At 40.2% G+C, this 19,523-nt stretch overlaps 1 protein-coding gene across 1 annotated transcript in view; it reads left to right on the forward strand.

Annotated features, from left to right (window-relative positions):
- The window catches only part of KEL (Kell metallo-endopeptidase (Kell blood group)), a 168,570-nt gene that overhangs the window by 60,587 nt on the left and 88,460 nt on the right, over positions 1-19,523 (forward strand). The window contains exon 2 of the mRNA XM_089917290.1: positions 16,528-16,585. The gene's annotated coding sequence lies outside the window, so the exon portion shown is untranslated. The remainder of the gene's footprint in view (positions 1-16,527; positions 16,586-19,523) is intronic.

Raw genomic sequence — 19,523 nt, forward strand, 5'->3', positions numbered from 1 at the left:
GTGTGTGGTCAAATATTTAATAGTGGTTAGAGGATTCCAACTGTGGAGGAGTTTGTAGGCCTGAATAATGCAGAGCTGTCCCTAGGTAACAAAATCATAGTACTTGCTTATTTGTAGGAGTTTGTGCTTCTATGAATATTTTGTTAGAATTTGCAAGATTTCTTCTTGTACAGTAGATTTCCTAGAAGAAGATAGGCCATCATTCTCAATGCGACCTAACCCACAGAGATTTATTTATTCCATACAGCTGTTGACTAAGTCCAAGAACTGTTTGGCTTCAGGGATTTATATTTTCCTGAGTGTGACATTGACATTTCAGGACACTACATATTTGGTGTTGTGTGAGTACCATCCCACCCCACAGACTGAGTATGTCACCCGTTCCCTCTTCAGTTCATAGGAAGCAATTTAAACTGTCAAACATTGCCTTTCGATTTGAGATGATTTTAAGTGTTTTTGATCTTTCCTTGGAATAATGATAGCTCCCATTCAGATGATGTTCCTGTTGGGTTAGTGATGCAAGAGTCAGAAGGATTTAATGTAAGTCCTAGTTGCTCCTTGCCAGAGATGCCATATTCTTTGATTGGCTGACACTGTCCTCTCTTTGGGCCGTTATACTTATGTGTATCATTTGGCAATCTTCAGATTCCTCTCGAATTATTATTTTTTCATCATCTCGAAGAGATATAGTACCTCAAAGTTGATGTTACTAGACATGCTTATATAGTCACATTAAAAAAAATTTATTTATTTGGCTGTGTTGGGTCTTCGTTGCTGTGTGTGGGCTTCTCTCTAGTTGTGACGGACGAGTGGGGCCTACTTTTCGTTGCGGTGCGCAGGCTTCTCACCGCGGTGGCTTCTCTTGTTGCAGAGCGTGGGCTCTAGGTGCGCGGGCTTCAGTAGTGTGGTGTGTGGGCTGTAGGGCGCGCCGGCTTCAGTAGTTGTGGCGCACGGGCTTAGTTGCTCCGCGTGTGGGATCTTCCCTGACCAGAACTTGAACCCGTGTCTCCTGCATTGGCAGGCGGATTCTTAACCACTGTGCCACCAGGGAAGTCCCTATAGTCACATTTTTAATCAACCAGAGATTTTAGTGCCTGAGGTTGAGAAAACTGTATTCTTCACGTTGAGTTATACAAGGTACCATGTTCATGGAAGAATGAAAACTTCAGAATGAAGTGAATGAAATAATGAAGAAAACTGCATTCCTTATGGGGATGGGAACCTGGAAAGTACCTAGTTGGTTGAATCTGGAAAAGAAGGTTAAGGTATAAATGGGTCATGGAGAGGTGGGCAGAGGTCAAATTAGAAGGATTCGGGGTTCAGAGAGGGAGAAGTCTGAATGGCTCAGGTCCTGAAGAACCTGTTTGGCAGACTCTGCGCCCAAAGTAGAAGCTGTTTAATACTATGGCCAGTAGGCAAGTGTTGTGCTGGTTGTATCTTTGAACATAAAACAGATTCCTGGACTCCATACACATTGATTTTGACTCGGGAGTTTGGTAAAATGACGTAGGAATTTGGTATTTTGATAAAAACCTCTAGGAGATTCTGATGTGCTACCAATGATATAGAAAACCTAAAATACATAGATTAGGGTGGGGGGTCATATTCTTAGGGAGCAGCAATTTGAGGGAAACCTGAAAGCTAAAAAAATAGCCAGGAAGATGGACATCTCCCAGCGTGGTCTAAAACAAGCCTAAAGATATTATAACCCTGCCCTGAGGTTCAATCCCTTCTTCCCTGATGATGTTTTTAAGGAGTTTTTAGTTACCAATTTAGCCTGAAGCTCTAATGAAGTTGGAGCATTAGAATTTAATAAACCATAGGTTCTCAAATCCCCATGTGAGTAAGAATTGAGTGAGCAGTTAAAAAAAAAAAAAACATTGAGGACCATCTTAGAGATCTGAATCAAAATCTCTGGGTATGCAGGGCTTTGGCATTTTAAAATTGAGACTAATGTACTTACGTTTCAAATACATATATTGTTTGTTAAGGAAATAGTTTGACGTGATTATTCCATGATTTTATTGACCTTGGAGGAAGCCATGTGGAAGCAAGACTGAGACATGTAGGGAGGGAGATGAGGGAAGTATTTTTGTGTGCTTCTCCCCACTGTCCAACACCGTCACACACAGGGACCCCACCTTCAGGCAAACTGCCTTGGATGTTATCAACAGGATGTGCACGTGCCATAGACGGAATCTGTGTTCCAAACAAACCGAGCTTCTGAATGTCCTGAACGTGGTTTGGAGCCATCATTGATGGTGCTTTTTCTCTTGTAACCCACATCCAATCGACCAGCAAATCCTGTGGTTTCTGCCTTAAAAGTACCTAGAATGCCATCACATTTCCCATCTCTGATGCTACCCCCTCAGTCAAGCCCTAAGCACCCGTCTCCCGGACAGCATTTGCTAACAGTTCTCCTTGCTTCCACTTTTGCCCTCATATATTCTATTCTATGGGTAGGAGCCAGAGTGTGATCCTTTAAAAAAAATAAGTCAGATTGTGCACTACCCCTTCAAAACAACAACAAGACCCTTTCCTGATGACTTTCCATTATATGTAGAGTAAATGTCAATTCCCCTCCCCTATCATGGCCTAGGAAGCCCTAGGAGATCTGGTCACTACAAAATTTTCCAGTCTCAACACCTATTGCTGTTCCTCTTCCTTATTCTGCTTCATTTGCCTTGGCCTCTTGCTCTTCGTTAAACAATCCAAAAGCAAATGCTTGCTTCTGGGCCTCCGTCCTACATGTCAACCTCTCCCTTAGGTGTGTGAATGGCTGGCTGACTCTGCTCAAATGTTTCACTTTCTGGGAGCTCTTCCATCATAACCTTTTTAAAATGGCCACTTGCAGACTCTTCACCCTTTGCCTTACTTTATTTTTCTCCGTCGTGCTTATTTATTTAATTTATTTATTTATGGCTGCGTTGGGTCTTGGTTGCTGCGCGCAGGCTTTCTCATCACCATGGCAACTGCCAACTCCTGGAAGTAGAGGGATGAAAGAGATGCCCTCTGGCAAGTAAAGGGATATGAGGAGAAGGCTGAAAGAGAGAGGTGTATTGAATTAGGATTCTCAGCCCTCCACCGTGGCCAATGTTTCTCTAGTGGCAGGGATAAGAATTTGAGAAAAAAAACTTTCTTTTCATCAAAATGTCTGAGCCCTACTTCCTGCCTTCACCATGTGGGTTCACCCTTGGGCTTCTCCTATGCCAGGAGGGGAGCTCCCCTTCTTCCCCTAGATAGAGAGAAGAGCAATGGGACTGACTAGGTCATCTCCTAAAGGAATTACACTTCCTTCTCCATAGGCAAAGGCCTCACATCCCTGGATGTGTAGGATAATAGCTAAGGAGGTGAGACAGGAGGAGAAGTAGACAGCTTTAGTTGCTTACCATATTCTCCCCTGACACACATCTGTGCAAATGTTGATAATGAGTCATGGAATGGGGGGTAGGGAATGATATTCTAGTACATGTGTGTGTGACTTCACGTGTTAGCTGAGTGTGGGTGATCACAGTCTGATGTGCCTGTGCATGGACCTGTGTATTGATGTTTCTGTTGGAAGTCAGTGTCTTTCTGCACATGGGTCTGTGAGTTCTGTGCACCCCCAGAGCTGTCTTTCTGCTGCTTTGCCTCACTTCCACATGTGACCCTGGAAGTCCAAGACCAGAATAGATATCCGGATGCTGGGCCAAGCCAAGAAACATTGGGCTAAATCACTTAGGACATTGGGTTAATCCTACAGTGTTGTTTTTGGGTGATTTGGGAGACATGAATCTTTGGGACAGAAAATTAACCTTGTGACTGCTGGTCCTGGAATAGCCTGGACAGGACTGAGTCACCCCAGTAGCTACTGAAGGAGGAACTGTTTCTCAAACTCCTGAGAGGGGCATCCCAGGAAACATACCCACCCCCTATAGTATTCTTCAACCAGGCAGATAATCCATACGGAGAGATGACTGTTTCTCTAATTTAATGACTATGTTAGGGGCTGGGGAAGAGTGAGATAAAAAGATGTCCCTCACTGAGCCTTGAAGGAACTGTTTCTGCACCAAAGAGGGAGAAATACTGAGGGAGGTGAGGTCATAGGGAGGAAGGGTGCTGCCTGTCAAGCTCAGCTGCCCCGGGATCACTGCATAAGCCATATACATAGCTAATGTCACCACCGGTTAATAGAGTACAGGAAATCCACTGAGAATTTAACCTATCACACACTGTCCTGTCTTCTCCATTCACTTACTCCCTACTCTATAATCTGCCATGTCTGCGTTTCTGAAGGGAGAGATGTAAGTATGAGTGAATGAGCTGCTTCCTTCCCTCGAGGTAATACTATCTGGTTTTGGCAATTCTGTGCCTAAGGGATGATCAGCTGGAAGTTGTCAAAGAGGATCTGGGTATGTGGCTGATGACGATGACCAAAGCTGTAAGAACTTCATTAGTCGCTGACCCAGGAAGCTGATCATCTCCTTTCCCACAGTGCACTAAGGTTCTGGTTCTTGATGTGAGTACGCAATAGAGTCACCTGGGGAGCCTCACTCCATGACCAATTAATGACATCAGATTTTCTGGGGATAGCGCCTTGGCCATCAGTAGTTTTAAAATACAACTTGGAGGGCTTCCCTGGTGGCGCAGTGGTTGAGAGTCCACCTGCCGATGTAGGGGACACGGGTTCGTGCCCCGGTCCGGGAAGATCCCACATGCCGCGGAGCGGCTGGGCCCGTGGGCCATGGCCGCTGAGCCTGCGCGTCCGGAGCCTGTGCTCCGCAACGGGAGAGGCCACAACAGTGAGAGGCCTGCGTACTGCAAAAAAAAAAAAAAAAAAAAAATACAACTTAGAACTGGTTGTAACATGTAGCCAGGCTTGCAAAACACTGAAATTATGCTACCCCTCCGTATGGAAACATGAACCCAGAAGAATCAACCAGGCACCTCAATATTGAAGGAGGGATAGAAAGGGAGACTATGTCTCCTTTATCCATATGAGATGCTGGGTGAACTGTCCACCATGTTCAGTGGATATGTCTGAAAACAGACTGGACCAATTAGATTTTCTCTCTCAGCAGTTTTAAGGCATCCAGTGGTGGATGACTGACCTGAAAGTTAGGATAAATTGGGGCGTGGTGGTCTTTATACGAGTTTATGGTCACGAAGATTTATCAGGTAGAGAGACTCAGAGGGAGTTGGTCAGGAAAGGGAAGAGGGTGAAAGAGTAGCTGGAGGAGCAAAAGAGTGACATGGGGGATGTAGAGAGGGAAGGATGGCTAGCCCTCAGAGATGCCTGATTTCTCACCTTGCTGAGGTCTTTTCCTAGATTGCATTGCAACCAGAAGAACCGTAACTAGGACTCTGATTTAGAACCTCAGGTGGGAAAGATGCCATTTCCTGTCATGTCTTCAAGCCTGGCATATACCTGTCCTCTATCTCAAATGTACTTCCTTTCCCTCTCTGTACTCACACTTACTTCTTTTTAAAGAACAGTTTGAATATCACTTCTGCTGGGCTCCCTCAGAACAAGTTACAACCCACTCTTTGCTCACTTTTACTCACCCAGGATTTTGCTCGTATCTTTATTCCTTTCCACATTAAATTATAATTTTCTGTTTACTTGTCTTCTCTACTCGATTTTGAGCTCAAGGATAGAGGTTATGTCTGATTTATATTTTTCACCAGTATCTAATGTAGTTCTTGGCATATAGAGTTCCTGAATAGAAGCTTGCTAATTGAATACATTCTTAAAGATCAAATGGGCCTGAGTTTGTTAAACTTTTTGTTTTCTCATAAACGCGGAAAAGGATTGATAAACCTAAAATCTTCCCGGAATTCCAGATCTGAAGCTTGCAAGTGAATTTCCCCATAGTTTCTTATTTAAAATATCTACTAAAAACCCTTAGCAGAAAATGGTCCTCATCTGTCTTTAAACATAATGCTTTCACAGAAAATTTAAAAGAGAACTAAGACATAAAAATAATAAGATTAGTTTATAAACAACAAGGTCCTACTGTATAGCACAGGGAACTATTTTCAATATCCTGTGATAATCCATAATGGAAAAGAATATGAAAAAGAATGTATACATATGTATAACTGAATCACTTTGCTGTAGAGCAGAAATTAACACATTGTAGAACTACTATATACTTCAATAAAAAGTTTTAAAAAAATAATATTTATTAGGCTGAACCTGTTTTGTTCTTTAATGGCAGTATGCCTTTACAAATTAATTATCCAAACAATTAAAATGAGCCAGTTAACATACTGCCCCAAACATGGGAAACTTGCCAACTTAATGGTTTCTGTAGCGACACAGTGACTCGAATTACATCAGTGGTTGTGTAAATACTTGACACCTGGAACCAAAATGGAACAATATTTTGCATACCTATCTGAGCCAATTGTGTGATACCTATGAGTATATCTGGAACTCTGCGGATAGCGTATAAACCTCATAGAAGTATATTTTTTTGGCTGTGACCCATCATTTATGACTTTGGATGCATTCAATAAAGAGTTATAGGTCTTGTGTTACAGTCCACTACTGGCAAGTCAGCCTCTAATGAGCTGAACCAACTGAATTGAACCAACTGAATATGAACCAACTAATGAGCTCCAACTGAATTAAGAGTATTTTTTTAAATTTTAAAACGTTTTCCCCTATTAACAAAGTATATCCTTTACCCTCATTTCTCATTCCCATTTTCCTCACCTTTCCTACCAGCAAACGATGTAATCTGCTCAGTTTCTGTTTTCTGTTCTTGGAAAACATATAATCATGCCTTGTGTGCAGGTGCTTTTATTCTTTAAAATTTTTTATTTTCAGATAATAGTAGATTCACAAGAATTTATAAGAAATAGTACAGAAAGATCCCATTTACTCTTAACCCAGTTTCGCCCAATGGTAACATCTTAAAAAACCATACAGTAACCCCACCCCCAACCCCTGCGTACAGTTTTGCTTTCTATGATTTGTTACCCATGGCCTATGTGGTTGACATGTTGGTCTAAAACTATTAAGTGGAAAATTCCAGAAATAAACAGTTTATAAGTTTTAAATTATGCATTGTTCTGAGTAGTGTGAGCAAATTTTGCTCCATCTGACACGATGTGAATCATCCCTTTGTCCAGCACATCACGCCCGTTAGTCATTTAGTAGGTGACCTGGTTATCAGATCAACTGTTGTGGTATTACAGTGCTTGTGTTCAGCCCTTATAATGTAACTCTTGTGCTGTAACCCTTATTTTATTCAATAATTGCTATAGCTTTCTACCTTCCCGCCAGCAATGTATGAGTGATCCAGTTTCACCACATCCTCACCAGCATATAATGTTGTCACTATTTTTATTTTACATATTCTGATAAGTAAATCTATGATGGGTTGGTTGTATCTGATTGTGATTCTGTTTTCCCAGTGGCTAATGATGTTGAACATCTTTTCATGTGCTTTTTGTTCTATCTTTATATCCTTTTTGATTAAATGCCTTTTCTTGTCTTTTGCTAGCTCTCTAATTGGATTTTTTTGTATTTCTAATGTTGGGTTTGAGAGCTCTTTATATACTCTAGATATAGCCTTTCTTTGGATGTTTAGTTTGCAAATATTTTTTCTAGTCTAGAGTTTGACTTTTCATCCTCTTAACAGGTTAGTTTCCAGAGTAAAATTATAAATTTCGATGAAGTCCAATTTATCCAATTTTCTCTTTATGGATTTTGCTTTCCATGTCAAGTTTGAAGCCTCTTTACGCCTAGCCCTAGCTCCTGAAAAAATTTTCTCCTATACTTTTTTTCTATGAGTTTTATAGTTTTATGTTTTATATTTGTCTATGATCCATTTTGAGTAAATTTTTGTACAAGGTATGTGACTTGGGTCAGGGTTCTAAGGGTTTTTTTTTTTTTTAAATCTATGAATGTCCAATTGCTCCAGCACAATTAGTTGAAAAAGCTATCTTTCTTTCATTAAATTGCTTTTGCACCTTTGTGAAAAATCAGTTGGACATATTTGTGTGGATCTATTTCTGGGTTATCTGTTCTGTTCCATTTATCTGTGTGTCTACTTGAATGCCAATACCACATAGCCTTGATTATTGTAACTATATAATAAGTCTTGAAATTGGGTAGAACATTTCCTGCCACTTTATTCTTTTCCAGAATTGTTTGTGCTTTTCTAATTCCTTTGCGTTTCCATGTAAATTTTAGAATAATCTTGTTGATATCTATAAAAAATCTTGCTGGAAATTTGATAAGAGTTGTGCTAAATCTGTATACCAAGTTGAGAAGAATTGACATGTTTACTATGCTGAGACTTCCCATCCACTCACATGCCTGTCTTTCTATTTGTTTAGATCTTTTGATTCTTTTCATCAGTATTATGTAGTTTTCAGCATACAATTCCTATATGTATTTTGTTAGATTACACCTATGTATTTTACTTTTTTAAGAAATTGTACATGGTATTAGATTTTAAATTTCAGTATCTTCTATGTGTTCACTGCTAGCATATAAAATATAATTGATATTTGCATATTTATCTTGTATCCTGCAACCTCTGAACTCACTTTTTAGTTCTAGGTGGGCTTTGGGGGAAGATTTCTTAAGAGTTGTACATAGACAAATATGTCATTTGCAAGTAAGAGCATTTTAATTTATTCATTTATGACATAAATGCCTTTTATTGCCTTTTTGTATTGGTTAGAACTTGTATTGGTGCTATGTTGAATAAGAGTAATGAGAGCAGACATCTGTGCCTTATTCCCAGTCTTAAGGGCAAAGCATTCAGTCTTTCACCATAAAACACAATGTTAGCTACAGGTTTTTTTCCTGCAGATGCACTTTATCAGGTTGAGGTAGTTTCCCCTCTGTTTCTATTTTTTTGAGAGTTCTTATTATAAATGAGTGTTGAATTTGTCAAATGCTTTTTTCTGCGCTGGTTGATGTAATTTTTCTTTTTTAGCTTGTTAATGCGGTAGGTTACATTGATTTTTGAATATTGAATCTCTCTGATATCACTGGAATAATCCCCACTTGGTCATTTTGATAATTCTTTTTACGTATTGCTCAATTCTCTTTGCTAATATTTTGTCAGGGATTTTTGAGTATATGTTCATGAAGGATATTAGTTTGTGGTTTTCTTGCACTGTCTTTACCTGGTTTTAGTAGTAGGGTAATATTAGCTTCCTAGAGTGCATTGAGACATATCCCCTTTCCGTCTACTTTCTGAATGAGGCTGTATAGAACTGATATTAATTCTTCTCTAAATTTTTGGTAGAATTATCCAGTTAAACCATCTGGGCCTGAAAGTTTCTTTTTGGAGAGTTTTAAAATTATGACTTCAACTTCCTTAATAGTAATTGGGTATTCAGAATTCACACCTATTTTATATTGTGTGAGTTGTGCTAGTTTGTGCTTTTTGAGGAAGAGGTCTATCTTGTATAAATTGTCAAATTTATGTGTGTAGAGTTGTTCGTAGTATTTTCTTACTATCCTTGTAAGTCTTCAGTGTCCATAGTGATATCTCTTGCTTCGTTCCTAATACTGGTAATTATGTCTTCTCTTTTTATTGTCTGCATTTTTAGAAATTTGCCAGTTTTATTGATGTTTTCAGAGAACCAGATCTTCTTTTCATTGATGTTCTCTACTGCTTTTCTGTTTTCAATTTTATTTATTTATGCTCTTGGTTTATTATTTCATTTCTTCTTTTGCTTTGGGTTTATTTTACTTTTCTTTTTCTAGGTTCTTTTTTTGTTTTTTCCATCCTGCTACTCAGAACCAGACACAGTATAAAACTTAGGAGTCTATTCAAGTCGTGTGCTCATTTTTAATTGTCTTGTCTATTTGTTGTTGAGTTTTAGGAGTCCTTTATTCTGGAAATGAAACTTTTAGTTTTTTCTTTTTCTTTTTTTTTCCAAAAAACATTTTTCTTTTAATTGGGGTATAGTTGTTTTACAATGTTGTGCTAGTTTCTGCTGTGCAGCGAAGTGGAGTGGAGTTCCCTGTGCTATACAGCAGGTTCTTCTTTTAGGTTCTTAAGGTGGGAGCTTAGATGATTGATTTAGGACTTTTTCTCTTTTCTGGTGTGTACGTTTTAGTGTTATAAATTTCCCTTTCAGCACTGCTTTATCTGTGTCTCACAGCTCTGTTCAGTTTTTTTCTGTCCATTTCCTTTTTTGTTCTGTTTTCCAGTTCGCTGCTTCGTTCCTCTGTTGCCTCCATTCTGCTGATGAGCTCATCTGCTGAGCTTTTTATTTTGGTTTCTTTATTTTTTTATGTCTAAAAAAACCTAATTGTTAAATAAATATTAATTAAATGAACAGATTGTTAATTTTAATGAAATACATGCAATATCGATACATATTAAATTATTTCAGCAATATTAAAATAATAAGTAGAAATACATACTATTTTATTTAGAAATTAAAATAAATTTTTTCTAAAATAGTAAATTTCTAATATGTCCATTTAGTTCTTCTGTAGTGTTTTCCAGGTTGATTTTTTTGGTCAGGGAGCTAGCATCAGTTCTCGTTCTTTTTCATAGAAAAAGGAAGCTAAATTAGAAACATAATCATAATAGAACAATATGCGGTAACACTGCATCTTTGCTAGTAGAAACAGGAGGACTTTAAAAACGATAAGATTATATTTAGAGATGCAGTTGCAACACCATAGCTATCAGCAAAAGATTCTTCCGATAGCTGTCCTCTACTATTCATGCTAAAGAATTAACATAGGGCTACTTCCCAAAAGGATAGAGGAGCTTTCAGAAAAGGCAAAGTTCAAAGGTATATTACATAATAGGCTGGATGATGCTCTAGTAACAAACATAATAAAAATAGGAGTGGATTAACACACCCAAAGTCTCTCACTATGTAAAATCTACCCTGAGTCCAGGGCAGCTATCTTCTGTATGGATATGGCTCAAGATTCTAGGTGCCTTCCTTGTGCATCTCAATACAATTACATGTTTCTTTAGTTAATGTGGTAGGGGAATAGAACATGGAGTCTCTTAAATGTGTGCACCATGATTGAGTCACGACATTTCTATTCATATGTGCCTGGTCCAAGCAAGCCGCATGACCATGCTCAAATTCAGGAGTGTGAGAAGAGAGAGAGGGAAACAGAAAAAGAGACAAAGAAAGAAGACCCTACTGTATATAATGCACCTTGTTAGGTAATTGTATACATATTACAGTGCAAATTACTTTTAATTTATGCAACATTCTTGTGGTGTGTTTATTTTCTCCACTTCTACAGAGAAGGGAATGGAGGCTCAAAGAGGTTGCTTACATTGTAAAGTCAGGATTTGGCTTTGTAAAGCCACCCAGGGCTCTCCGACTTTAACACTCATGCTTTTTAACATTTACAGTGATAAACAACCTATAATGCTCAATCCAACGTTCTCTCTGCTAATTCTAATTTGGTTGAGCATCATGGAATAGGCGAGGTGTGAAAATTAATCACACTAGATGGGGGCAGTACAGTATAGTAGAAGAGTTCAATTTAACAAATTTTTAGTCAGCCCCTTCTGTGTACGAGTTACCAGGAAAGATCATAATCTAAGAGAGATGTAACCTAATGGACACCACTTGGCATATAATACAGTAGAAATTTTCACAGAGTGCCATGCAGACATTCAAAGATTCATTTAGTACAATAAGTGGAGGTGGAGTCGGTGCATTCTTCTTGGAAAAGATGATGTCTGAGTTTAGTCTTTTCAACTTGATTATCTCTGCTACTTTGGGGCTAATTCCATTTATTATATTCCCCTTTATCACTCCTCCCTGTAACCTGTTGATCTCCCAGACATCAGCGAAGACTTTGGCATCTGGCTGGGAATTATCTTTCTCACCCCCTGTTATGCCATCATTCCAGGTAATGAGTATGTTTGTGGATAATCCATTCAACACCTTGGCCTCTAGTGATCTTCTCAACCCCGTTGACTTCTTCCTGAACTCCACTCCAATGACTTGCTTTTATTGTTGTCATTAAGAACTCAGAACTCTGGGTATTTAAGTTACAGGTCAAGTCTATAAATTATAATTCTGTCAATTAGCTGGACCATTCAGATTGTGTCCTATTCCACCATTCTCTAACTCCACAATTCATTATTTCTAACCAGGCACCTGAAAGATAGAGGGACTACAGGGTTTTGTGAGGCAGGCTGAAGCTTGGGGGTATGGCCCCTACAGATGCATCATTTTATTTAGAGATAGCAGCAAGAAAGATGAGGAAGTTGATAAGAAATTTAGTCTATAATCTGTAGTAGCTGTGGCAGAGTTTCAACGCCACTTCTTTACTGTAACATCTTCTGAGTTGCTTTCCTAGTCCAACCAAAAATGGTTCTCGATCTGGCTAGGTGAACTGTCAAAAGAATACGAAATAAATTAGAATGAGGAATAATAAACAGGCATTCCAAATTTCATGAAAGGAAAAAATTTGCTAAAAAGGTGTGTACGTTTCTTCTTTAATTTATACCACACCTCCCCAGAGAAGAATGGGGTGAAGTTTCCAAAAAAAGTCTTAGGTCTAAATAAACTTAAAACTGAACTGAAAACATATTCTGTTTTTTAATACAACACTTGTAATTAAGCAAAACTGAAGAACAATAAATTGAACCTAGAAAAAAGAGTGTGCTATGTTGAAAGTTGGAAAAAATAGATTAATAAACAGAGAATGAGGACAGAGATGGGAAATTTCCTGGTTCTCTGAAGAGGTCTTCTATGCATGTGCAAGGGGCTGTGGGATGATTTCTCAGACCTGGCATTTTGAATTTGGTTCAAAAGCTATGACTTTCCAAAATGGTGACTCTCATTTTCTTTGGGTAGATGGATAACAGGCAATTTTTATTTCTATCTTTTGGTAATCAGAAGAAAAAAGCACAAATTATTTCTAAAAGAAACTGTTTTTCTTTTCTCTTGTTAGACATCATAACTACCATTACTCTTACGCATCTTGGTCTTGACTTGGGTAGTTTGGGCACATAGAAAGGAGGTAGAGAAAAGGAGCGCTATCCGAGCTCGGAAATTGGGACAAAAGAAGACCTGTTGTGATGTGAGCATGAGAAAGAATGCCTGAGGACTGTAAGGGGTGAAAGGCAAGGTAAGGAAGTGGGAAATTCCTAAGTTAAAAAAAAAATCACTGCTATATTTAAAAAGGATAACAAACAAGGACGTACTGTATAGCGCAGGGAACTATGCTCAATGTTATGTGGCAGCCTGGATGGGAGGGGGGTCTGGGGGAGAACGTATACATGTATACGTATGGCTGAGTCGCTTTGCTGTGCCCCTGAAACTATCACAACATTGTTAATCGGCTACACTCCAATAGAAAATAAAAAGTTAAAAGAAGCGTGTGTTCCATCTCAGAGGAGATCATTGCTTCCACTTATTTCTTTAGATTCTAAGTCCACACAGAGTGAGAGTCATAAGTCTCGAGAGACAGAGCATAGATATTGTATCCACTTATGGGCCCATCTCCACCATCCCCCAAGCCCCCCAAATTCCTAAGGGAATTCTCAACCATACACTTGTTACTGGACGAGTTTCATTTGCTCGATGTGCAGCAAGTCAAATGCTGAGACACCGAGGTTTGCAGCAGAGAAAGGGTTTATTCACGAGGTAGCCAAGTGAGAAGACAGGAGAACCAATCTCAAATCTTCCTCCCCGAAGGTGAGGGGCTCATGATATTTATGGGCTAGAGCTGAGGCATGGAGAATGTGGGGAAGAGTGATTAGAAATAAGAAAAATTTGAGATAATGGAAACCGAGCGAAGGGCTCACATGCCCGTGGCACAGAGCGCTGCAGTCTTGACAGCAGGAGTTTGCAGCAAAGTAAGGATTTTATTGCAGGGCGCCAAGTGAGGGAGTGGGAGGCTCAGATCCACTCCATTTTGGTCTTTGCGTCCGGGGTTTTAAAGGGGAAGAACAAAAAAGCTAGTGATAAATCACCTTCTTGTGCTATTTCTACATCTGTTACGTGGTTTCGGTCTCCTGGTCCATGACCTGAGGTCTGACCCTACTTAATCTGTGAAGGTCACCTGACTCTGAAAGATAACTCAGAACAGCACATAAACAGGGATGCGTATCAGAAAGCTGTGTCTCAAGACACCTGACATTCGTTACTCCTTACGATTAGGCAAACGTGATCAAACAGGCACAGGCTAGGACAAAAGGGAACAAAAGAGGAACAACGGAACAAGAGTATAAATCCAGGCATTAGCTTTACTTATAAACTAGTCATAGGACTCAGTTTCATAATGGTCGTTCTGTGCAGGCGCAGCTAAGCTACAGGATTCTTCACAGGGTGCATGTTTAGAAAATGGTGGCATTAGCGTGTTCTGAGTGTGGGATTGTTGGCCCTCTAAAGTCAAAAGGTCACCGAGACAGGCACCCACGCATGCCCAGTTGGAGGGTCAGTGGTTCCAGCTAGCTTCAACCGGCCAAACTTGAACTGGACGCAGCTGACTCCAAGTTCCTGGAAAACAACTTGGACAAACAGCTTATTGTTTAGGCTACGTGATGCTTGAAGGACATGCAAGGCTTTTTGTAGCAGCAGTTAAAGCGAGCTTGATCAGTGAAGGCAGGTTCCAGCTCATTATTTATTAAGCAAGTTACAGTTTAATGGATCTGATAACTACCCTTTGGTTTCACATTCACCCACCTACCAAGTATTCCCCTCCAAGGAGGCCAGAAAGTGACCAAACTCTCCTTGAGCGGGCCCAAATTCAAGATTCTCTTCCAGGCAGATTTTTCACCCCATCAGCTTTGGGACATTTTTCTATTGCCTATACAATAGGAAGGGGGATGACATCAGAGGGTGATATTCTTTTTCTAAAACAAATGTCCTGTAATTCCTGACTTTCTCCGTTTCTCTTATTTACGGTTTATCTAACCATCCACCAACCCCCAGGAAGTGCAACAAACTCAGAATCTGCTCGCAGGCAAAACAGCTTAAGGAAAATGTAAGCAGAGATTACATACAGTTGAGATTACTTACAGGTGCCTCACCTCCACTAAGTGTGAGCTTGAAGAGACAGACAGTCACTGGTGGACTCCCTGATTTCATTCTCCCTTTAGCATGGTTTGGGGTCATTTTTTTTAAGTCAGGAAATCACTCACTCTCACGCTCAGGAAGAGCTTGTTTACCTGTTGATGCTATTTCTCTCTCTTGCTTTCACTCTCTTTTTTCTAGCCTCCTCCTCCTCCTGCCAAATCTGTGAGAAAAGTACATTTTTCCTGCTGGAGCTGCAAATCCATCCATGAGCTTTGCCCTCAGACTTTTCGTTGGATTTTTGAGCAGCATCTCTTCAGAATCTGGGCACTCAGAACAGTTACTTACATTTGATTTGCCAAATGTCTTGCCTTAGCATAAAGCAGAATCTCTTTGGTAGTATTTCTTCATCTATTCCCTTGTTCTATCTTTGATATTTTTCTTGTGGGATGATTATCGCAGTACCTCCACTTTATTCAGCTGTTCTTGTGTTCCTTGTGATGACTTTCTAAACCCAGTTTCTTTAAACATTCCCCACTCTCCCAATTTCTCCACCTCACCTCATTCTCTCTCTACCACCATTTCTTTAGCCTCAGATGGATCACTCACAGCTTCTAGATACAAGTAAAATGTGCTACAAAATTGCTTATTAATGATTTGGGGGGAGGGGGAAGGGTAAGCTGGGATGAAGTGAGAGAGTGGCATGGACATATATACACTACCAAACGTAAGGTAGATAGCTAGTGGGAAGCAGCCGCATAGCACAGGGAGATCAGCTCGGTGCTTTGTGACCACCTGGAGGGGTGGGGTAGGGAGGGTGGAGGGAGACACAAGAGGGAGGAGATATGGGGATATATGTATATGTATAGTTGATTCACTTTGTTATAAAGCAGAACCACATTTTTTAGTTATTCGTTAGCATTAAACAGAATTGTTTTGCAAACCGTTTTCATTCTTGTGATGAGGCTGAGCAATAAAACATTAGTTGTGCTTGGAAACTGGAAAGTAGTCCCAGAATATTTTAGAGGGAGTTGATATTGATGGCAAAAGAAAATTTGCAGCTGTACATGTGCTTGTTACAGTTCCTTTCCTATAAAACCTTATTTTTGGTGATTTAAATAAAGCATTGCCTGAATGTTAAAAAAAAAAAAATTACTCAACAAGTACAGTGGGTCCTAAAACGTACTCCAGGGGGCTTGTCCTGAACTGTTGGCTCCGGTTTGCTGAGTTGGAGTCTGGGGGGCCGTGGCTCAGAGTCTTGAATGAACATGAAGGGACAGGCACGCATCGTGAACAAAGAGGGGGCACCAGTCATCAACGCTGAGAGGGGATGTGAGACCGTAAACAGGGAGAGGAAAGTCTAAGGGTGAAAAGTCCAGAAGACAGGAGAGAGGTTGGCAGGAGGAAGACAAGATGGATTGGGGTGAGGGGATAAATAGGAGGTCAGTTTGAAAAGGATGCTGGCTAGTGTGAGGTGGAGTGAAGCCTGCTGCAAAGAATGCAGTATTCCTGGCTCCAGGGTCACCCCTGAATTAACTCTTTCACCTCTGATTTCAGGACTTCAGATGTTTTAGAACGTTGAACCTCCGGATGCGATGTCATGGAAACCTATCGGGTAAGAAAGATACTGCTTTTCATTCACCATCACTGCAGTGATGGTGAATGAAACATAAAATGGGCCCATGCGTTGAATTCCTCATTATTGCTCATGCATCTGTAGCACCCACAGGATGTGACACACATCAGTGTGGGGCCGGGTAGGGTGAGATCACAATTGGAGAAGTGGTAAGTGGAGGGCCAGCAGCCCCCTGAAAGCCTGACGGTCGTGGATTCCCCGTGAGTGACAGAGCACTCAGGGCTGGACCTCTGACTGGTTCCACAGTAATGGCTGAGACCCAAGTTAGATCCTTTCTTTGAGGAAAGGGACACCCTCCCTGTTTCCTCCCCATCACTGTCTCTTACTCATCACTGATGGTCAACAGCCGATCATGGGAATTTATTCTTTAGTACATTCCTTTATTTACCATTTATTAAATACTCTCCCCGTTTGCAGACCTAAGCAATAGACTTTGAATCCTGTGTTCAGAGATCGGTATGGCACTGTTTGAAAATGGGGAAGATTTCACGTTTGGCATTTTTTTTAATGACTGTAAATGAGTAGGTATTGGAGTTAGAAGACTCTGGGTTCAAATCCCAGCTGTACATTTATTAACTATATGACTTGGGGTGGAGATCCTTAAACATCTTGAGTCTTGGTTTTTATCACCTGTGATATGGAGATGGCAACCTTCACAGTCGTTTTGCGGTGTAGGAACCAGTATGTGGTGGGCACTCAGTGAATGAGGTCTAACCATTCACAGCCCCTGATCTACAATGCTGTAATCAAAAATGCTTTGACAACTGAAAGTTCTTTTCTAATTTTGGGTCAAACTAACTAGGTAGTGAAACCTGATCTGAACTTACTTGAGGCCATTTGCTGCCTTTATTCCATTTAGTGTGTGCATATTCGTGTATTTTGCTGCAGAAATAGTAGCGTATTTGATTACAGGGTGTACCCAGACCCTTCTGGGATTGGATTCTGAAACACATCTGGTCTCATCGTATCTTTCTGATAAGAAATTGTCAGGCCATGCTTGCCCCCTTACCAGCTATTAAAGTCTGTAATGCACACATTCAAATAATCATGAAAGAAAACGTGAGTTTCCATTTGGCAAGACTTTTCTTCTCAGGACTAGGAATGAAAACCCAACAGATGTACGCATGCATTTGTTTAACCAAAATTTATGAAGTCCTTACACTTTGTAAGACACGTTGCAGCAGGGTGTTGTGAGGGCTATAAAGATGAAAAGAGAGGCCTGCCACTGAGAAATGAGGAATCTACTGTTTGGGATGAGACGGGCACAAGAAAAATTATCATGCAAGGCGGAACATGCTAACTTCCCTCATTGAGAACTCCCGGCAGGACAAGTTCACATCTGGGTAGAGGGTGAAGCTTCATAAAGGAGAGACGTTTGAAGTGTGGGTAAGAATCTTCCAGGCAGAGATGGCAGGACAGGGTATTCTGAGCATAGGGAAGAGTAAGGAAAGGGTGTGCAAGCAGAGGGTGGACTTAATATTTGGAGAATAGCGAGTGGTCCAGCTTGGTGGAAGCACAAATCATGCAGTAAGAAGGAGGTGAATGTTAGGCTGGAGGGGTAGATGGGTAGAGCTGTAGAAAGCTGGGATTGCCAGGGAGAGTTTGTGCTTGATTTATAGACAAGGGAGGGAATAGATGTTGTTTAAAAACATTTTTTTTTCTGATACTGAAATAACATGTGTTCAAATAAAAAGAATTTGAAACACAAGATATATATACATATGAAAACATTTAAATGCCTATAATCCACACCTAGAGATAGCCATTGTTAATATTTTTTTTGTTTTAACATCTTTTTTGGAGTATAATTGCTTTACAATGTTATGTTAGTTTCTGCTGTATAACAAAGTGAATCAGCTATACATATACATATATCCCCATATCCTCTCATTGTTAATATTTTAAAATGTGTCCTTGTAGTCTTTTTCTGTATGAAGGTAGATGACGTTGAAAGTAATGTATAAATGGAATAACATTGCCTCAGATTATTAAAAAAAAACAGCCTATGGACATAATACTTTAGAAAAATAAATATAACAGCAGTATATGGATAGGTTGGATCCAATACAGAAATGTACAAATACATATACAGAAATGTACAAATAAGAAAGCCATTAAGAATGCTGTTATGATGATTAAGAGGAAGTGAATCCTTGAACCTAGTTGGTGGCTATGAAAAAAGAAAGGGGACAGGATGAGAAAAAATGTATTTCTAAGGATAACAATTCCAAGTGGTTTAGAAGAAAGAAGGAGAACTCAGAAATGCCTCCCAGGGACTTCCCTGGTGGCACAGTGGTTAAGAATTCATCTGCCAATACAGGGAACACGGGTTCAACTCCTGGCCCAGGAAGATCCCACATGCTGCGGAGCACTAAGCCCGTGCGCCACAACTACTGAGCCTGTGTGCCTAGAGCCTGTGCTCTACAACAAGAGAAGCCACTGCAGTGAGAAGCTCGCGTACTGCAACGAAGAGTAGCCCCCGCTCGCCACAACTAGAGAAAGCCCGTGCACAGCAACGAAGACCCAACACAGCCAAAAATAAATAAAATAAATAAATTTAGAAAAACAAAACAAAACAACAACAAAAAAAGAAATACCTCCCAGGTTTCAAGCCTGGATAACTGGGGGTTTGGGAGGCCATGAACAGGATATTGACTTTGGGGGAGGAGAGGGTTATGTGTGTACTTTTTACACATGTTGTGTATGTGGTAGTGTGAGATGTGGGCTGAGAACAAAAAGGCAGAGTCTCTTTTACATTTTCAAGATTGCTCTCGTTAAGGGAGAAGGTGAGTTTTCTGAAGGAGAGACTAGAGAGAGAAAAGAAGGATGAGAAGAGAGATGCGGGGACATTCGTATTTAGAAAACAGTGGAAAGACAAGGAGCTAGAGAAGGAGCCAGCCAAAAAATACCTCAAGAG

Source organism: Delphinapterus leucas, chromosome 9 (genome assembly GCF_059928025.1).
Source record: "Delphinapterus leucas isolate spDelLeu-1000000601 "Yukka" chromosome 9, BTC_Dleu_Yukka2, whole genome shotgun sequence".
In the NCBI taxonomy this organism is placed as follows: domain Eukaryota; kingdom Metazoa; phylum Chordata; class Mammalia; order Artiodactyla; family Monodontidae; genus Delphinapterus; species Delphinapterus leucas.